Raw genomic sequence first — 6,562 nt, forward strand, 5'->3', positions numbered from 1 at the left:
ATTCACTCTTAAAACTTGAGTTTTCACAGTGATGCCATAGCAGAACACGTTTTGGTTCTCACAAAGAACCGTTCAGTGAACAGTTTCAGAACACAAAAGGTTCTTTATAGTGGAAAAAGGTTCTTTAAATTTTTAATTTGTGCTTTACACTAAAAATGGTTCCTCTGTGACATGCTATAGCTACCTTATGGAATCTTTATTTTTAAGAGTGAAAAATAACATTTTGTGTAATGTAAAGGTTCAATTGATGCCAATAAAGAACCTCTATTTTTAAGAGTGTAGAAACCAAGGAGGCCTGTGTCCTTCTTGAATACAAATGAATGCAAACAGAAATTTGACGCTTGAGGCTTCATTGAAGATGTGTGCGCGCGTGTGTGTTAGTGTGCACACGAGCCAGTGCGAAATCTCCTGTCGCCGTCAACCCGCAAACATCACATACTGTTTTTCTGGAACGTTCTGCTCTTGTTTCTGACTGTTTGTTTGTTTGTGTGCTTGAATGTTAATGAAGTGGGAGCCCAGCCGCTGTTTACAGGCTGGAACAGTCGTTCCAGGAGTCTGACCTCCTTAGAGGGACACGTAACACTTTGTATGTGTGAATGAGGAATGTGTGCGTGTGTATTTTTGTGCGTAATTATGTGTATGTGCTTGTGTGTTTATGTGTGTGTGTGTGTGTGTGTGTGTGTGTGTGTGTGTGTGTGTTGGTCTTAGGAAGGGAAAAAAGAGGCACTCACTGCTCCTATTGAACTTGACCTGCAGGCCTGATCAATGTAGCACAGCGTGTGACGGAATGAGAGAGCCGACTTATTACCCTGGAGAAAGAGCAAGGAGAGAGAGAGATGATGGAAGCCAAGACACTTTAGTTAAAGGCAGAATCTTGAGGGGGTAAAGAGAGCCGACGGTAAAAAAAATGTAGTGCTGCATTTGTATCTCCTTTGCTGAGTCTGTGTATTTCCATTACTCAGAAGAGGACGCTCTGTGAGGTTCATTTGCACACAAGAAAAGCTCTTTGATCTTTGTTATATGGTGTTTAAAACTGCTGAGTTTGCCCTAGATTAGCTCTCTTGTTTTATCATCTTAGCAGAGATGAATTTATGGATTGAATAATCGTTGCAAGGTTGTCCACTACACTCTTTCCTTTTGCTTTTCTATATGAATCCATCTTAATTTAATAGTCATTTTGTTTTGTTTACATTTGGTTGAGCATGTTTAAAACTATATTTGGTTCCGGAGTCTGATTCTTACATATCTTATTCAGACTCTGATTGAAATCCTGATCCTGATTTTGATTGTGACTCATATTCTAAATTTGATTTTGATCCTGAATGTTCACACAAGTGATAACTATAATGATAACTACATGAGCGTCCACACACTGTCCAATAAAAAGGTACACTGCCGTCACTGGGGCGGTACCCTAAGGTACAAAACAGAAAAGGCACTAATATGTACCTTTAAGGTACTAATTTACACTCTTAAAGTATTGATATGTACCTTTTAAGGTACTAATATGTAGCATTTAGGGGTGAGTAAGGTACAGAGATGTACCTTTTCACTTTTGTACCTTAGGGTACCGCCCCAGTACCTTTTTTTCGGAGAGTGCACCTACAAACAATAACACCCTCACACTAAGCACTCGCTGCAGTTATGCTGCCTTTTAAAGGCGGATGGATTCTGGTTGGCTGTCAAAATCAGCTAGTTTTGAAATTTCAATAATATTGTTCCTCTGTGTTGTTATTGTTACATGGTGTGGATGTCTCTATTAGCATAGTATTATTGTTATTAAATTTATCATCTTTGGTGTAAACTGGCCTTTATTATATATATTATTTTGTTCCTGATTCTTTGATTAAGGGTATGTTCACATAAAATGTATGGTCCGATTGTTCTGTTAGGGTGGTTCATTTGTATAAGTGGGACCGAGACCCACATTTTCAGGGGAACACAACAGACCAAAGAAGCAGCAGCTGATGTTCTTTTGTGTTATGGAGGAATTCTAGCTGCATATTTTATAATCTCTTATCTCTAATCAACCAGCACATTCAGCACAGAATACAGCGGGTTTCTTACATTCGATAATTTTGTTTGAAAAATATATGACTAAATGTATCCCTTCTTTTCCCTTTTTTTTTGTGTCAGGGCCAAATGAACCAAGAGCACCAAACAAGTCACTCTGTAAGATTATGATCTTGTTCATAGATTTGATCCACTTTGTTTTGTAGTAGCCAAATTTAGGTCTATGTTCTGATTGGCTGCGGCCAAAAACGTAAAAATGCAGCTTTTGGATGATGCATTTCATGGAAGCCTTTAGGCAGATCTAAATCCAATGTTAGCTTCACTTTCTGTCTCCAGAAAGAGCCTCATCTGATCGATTTTCTGATCTGAGGCAGCATAGATTTATCCTTCCATCTAGTTGATATCCCACAATCTTGCTTTCCATTCTGAGCTAAAAGAAAAGAAAAGAAAGTGGCATCTGAAAGTTGAGTTTGGTGGTCATTTTGTGTGTCACCAAACGTTTTTGAGCAACATTTTCTTACTATTAGCAATTCAATATTTACTTGGTTATCACCAAAGCTTGTTCTATTTTGTTTTCAATGAACTGTTACGCTGCCTCAGAAACCTCTCTGAAATCAGTTTGTGAGGTACATTTGTGCTCAAACGCTTCCTGCAAAGTAATTGCCTGATAGGGCAGCGAGGCAAAAAGTCAGCTGGCTAGCCATTGGCTGTTAATGTACCAAAGCATCATGGGAATGTGTTGTTTTTGGTCTCACTTTCTTGTAGGAGTGCATTAATATACAGGTGTGTGTGTGTGTGTGTGTGTGTGCGTGTGCGTGTGTGTGTATTCTTGTATTCATTCTTTAATAAATATGTGCATTTCTCAATATATGTAAGTAGCCATAACTGTGAGAGAGATGGTTGATCTGGGTAGAAGTGTTCACCCAATAACTCTGCATCCAGTGCATATCAGGTGTGTGTGTGTGTGATGAGTACATAAGGCACTGATGCACAATCCAGTGTCTCTCTCATTATCCTCCCACGGCAACAGTGGCCTGATTGCCATGGTTACGGTCACTGTTAAGGTCACCATTACGCCTGTCTGGGGCGTGGTGTAAATTAGAGGTTGTGGTTTTTATCAAGGGTCACCGCCCTGGGTCTCGACCCTCTGGTGGCCTTTGGCCTTTTCTCACCTGTTTGTGATCGATGGATCTGGAAGGTTTGATTGATTGCCCCTCAAAAATGCCAGAGGAGCAAACTAAAATACTGCTTATCTGCACACGCTCATTTGACTTCTTGTGAGGTCACAGATGTTGGGGATATGCAATTTCTATGTGTCTTCAAATAATATATGTTGCCCATCTGCATGCGGTGTGATTTCTAAATCAATTGCACGGCAGCCAATAACAATTGATGTGGCTTTGAGTAGTAGAAGGCCATCCCACCCTCAAGATCCCTCAAATTCAATTTGGAATCAGAGGGCAGAGAAGAGGTGAGCGACTCAATATCTCATTCATTTCAACAACACACAAACACACACGGATGTGCGCACATCACAAATACTCCAGAAATAGACCCCCGCCACATCTACCCCACATAAAACCTCAGATCTCAAGAGGAGGACTTATTGAAGACCACTTCCCCGAAGTAAATTCCCCCATGCCCTACTCTCCACGCATGCCGGGTAATGACTTGGCTTGAGTTTTAATGTCTACCACTGCCCCTGGGAAGACAGCATGCATCTTTTTTTATCGTAAAGCTCACAAAACAGCCCTGGCATTCATCACGAACGCTAAACGTTAAATACTCACTGAAATTTCCATCAACCTCCTGCTCCTTTCACTCCTCCTGCCTGTTAGGGAGTGAGGAGGAGAAGGAGAGAGTGTGATGGAGGAAACGCTCCAATGCTCTGAGTCGCAGTGCCCCCGAACTCTAACCCGTGATAGATTGGGTGCTCCTGCAGCGTGACAGATGAGCGATTGATGGAAGGAATGGCAGATAGATGAAGGGAGAAGAGAGGGAGAGAGAGAGAGAGAGAGAGGGGGGGGCAGAAGGGAAAGAAGCTTGAAGCAAGCTTTAACTGTATAAGGCAAATGTAAACATTTTATTTTACCTTTATTGCCATAATAATGTATATAAATATACATTTAAAAATAACAACAAATTAAATGATAGTTTAAGGTCACTGTCAGATATTAAAACAATATTCAAATTTCAAAACAAGCTGTATTTGAGAACAGTGGCAGTGGTCTAGAACAGTGGTTTTCAAACCTGTCCTGGAGGCACCCCAGCCCTGCACATTTTGTGTCTCCCTCATTTATCACACCTGATTTAACTCATCAGCTCGTTAGTAGAGACTGCGAGAACTAATGCTGCTTTCCAGGCAACCTGTAACCTGTGTTTTTCCAACCTTCTACCCATGAAAGTGTACTGAAACGGCAGCCAAAGCCGTGACTTCCCACCCGTGAACTCGTAGTTCGGTGTACTTCCAGTTACACGCCCGCAAAACAACAATGGAAGCCGCTACGGATATACAAACAGCGTAAAATAAAAGGTATAATGGATATAATATAATAATATACAGCTTCTCTTGCCCTGTACGCCTTTTTTTCTCCTTAGTTTCCCTCAAATAAGCAAGGAGTATGCCCCTTTGGTGATAGAAATGATTGTAAATGAGCATAAGCCCTGTATGGTACACCATGCGTTGTTTACATCTAGCTACCACAATTCAGGCAGTTTGGCGTGACTTTGCCTGGAATGCTACAAAGTCGTGAATCGTGGTTTGAAGTCGTAACTTACGGACTCAAAAAACCTGCCTGGAATGCAGCATAAATTGGGTGTGTCTGATAAGGGAGACATACAAACTGTGCAAGGCTTGGGTGCCTCCAGGGCACTGATATAGAAGTTGAATTATCACAGAAAATTATTTTGACTAATTTTTCAGCTTTTACAGCAATACACTGTTATAAGTGTTTGAAAGCAAAATTGTGCTAATTATACTCATAAATGAAGTTTCTTTTTTGGTGTCAGAACATCCATAGAACATATCCATTGCACAAAATGTTCTTTATAGTGGAAAAAGGTTCTTTAGATTATTTAAATGTTCTCCTCACAAAAAAAAAAAAAAACTATGTATTAAAGAAATGTTCACTGAAAGGTTCTTTGGAGAACCAAAAATGGTTCTTGACATCATTGCAGAAACCCCCATTTTGGAACCTTTATATTTAGGAGGGGTGTTCTGGTGGCTCAAGCAGTCAGGGTTTGGTACAAAATGCATGAACTAATAAAATATATAACTTGAAGGGATAGTTCGCTCAAAAATAAAAAAATTCATTTACTCATCTTCGAAACAAAAATCCAACTAATCCAAATTAATTGGATTGAACTGAATTGGATTTGATATATATGATGAACAGATTGAATTTAGGCTTTCACATACAAATTCATTAACTCACACATTACACAGGACATTTGAGCTTTCACAAGAACCTTGAGCTTCATTCTCGTGTGTTATGGAGCACGTTTGAGTTTCGTCAAAAAACCAATTCGGTTCTAGTGTTAGGGAGCACGTTTGAGCTTCGGGAGGAACCAATGAGGTTAATTCTCGTGTGATATGGAGCATGCTTGAGCTTCAGCAAGAACCATTGAAGTTCATTCTCATGTGTTGGGAGCACATCTGAGCTTCGGGAGGAACCAATGAGGCTCATTCTCATGTGATATGGAGCATGCTTGAGCTTCTGCAAGAACCAATGAGGTTCATTCTTGTGTGTTATGGAGCATGTTTGAGCTTCGGCAAGAACCAATGAGGTTCATTCTCATGTGTTATGCAACATGTTTGAGCTTCCGGGAGCTTCTTGCATGTCAAGCAGATAAGGTTGAGCTACTGTTTATGTTCTTCAGAAAAATTTGGACTAAACCACTCAATTCATATGGAATGGTATTACGATCTCTTTATGAACTTTCTGAAGGGTAAAAATGGTATGTGTCAATGGAGGGACAAAAATCTCTCTAATTTCATCAGGAAGATCTTCATTTGTTTTCCGAAAATTAACAAACATGGGGGTGGAACAACATGAGGATGAGTAATTGATGACAGAATTTTTAATTTTTGGGTAAACAATCGCTTTAAATGCAGGTCATATAAAATATATATAACACACCAGCCACATTAGTAGGTACATCTGTTCAGCTATCAATTACATGGCAGCGACTCAATGCATTTAGGCACATGGTCAAGGCGAGCTGTTGAAGTCCAAACTGAGCATCAGAATTGACTTGTTAAATCTATGCAAAAAAGAGTCAGGTACTAACAAATCGTAACTAATAAAGTGGTTGGTGAACATAAATAAATGTAAAAAGATATTCAACCTGTAAATACCTTTAATTCTTGGGAGAGAAACTTGTTGCTGACATAATTCCTATGATTTTGCATAAGTGTACATGGTTATAAGAGAAGTTATGGATTTTCATGGAGGAGATGGTGATTGTATCACACCATTCTTATATAGTTTTACACTTAATTGATTTTTGTTCAGTTTACATTGAGGGAATGTGTAATCATTTTCTGTGG

Source organism: Pseudorasbora parva, chromosome 20 (genome assembly GCF_024679245.1).
Source record: "Pseudorasbora parva isolate DD20220531a chromosome 20, ASM2467924v1, whole genome shotgun sequence".
In the NCBI taxonomy this organism is placed as follows: Eukaryota; Metazoa; Chordata; class Actinopteri; order Cypriniformes; family Gobionidae; genus Pseudorasbora; species Pseudorasbora parva.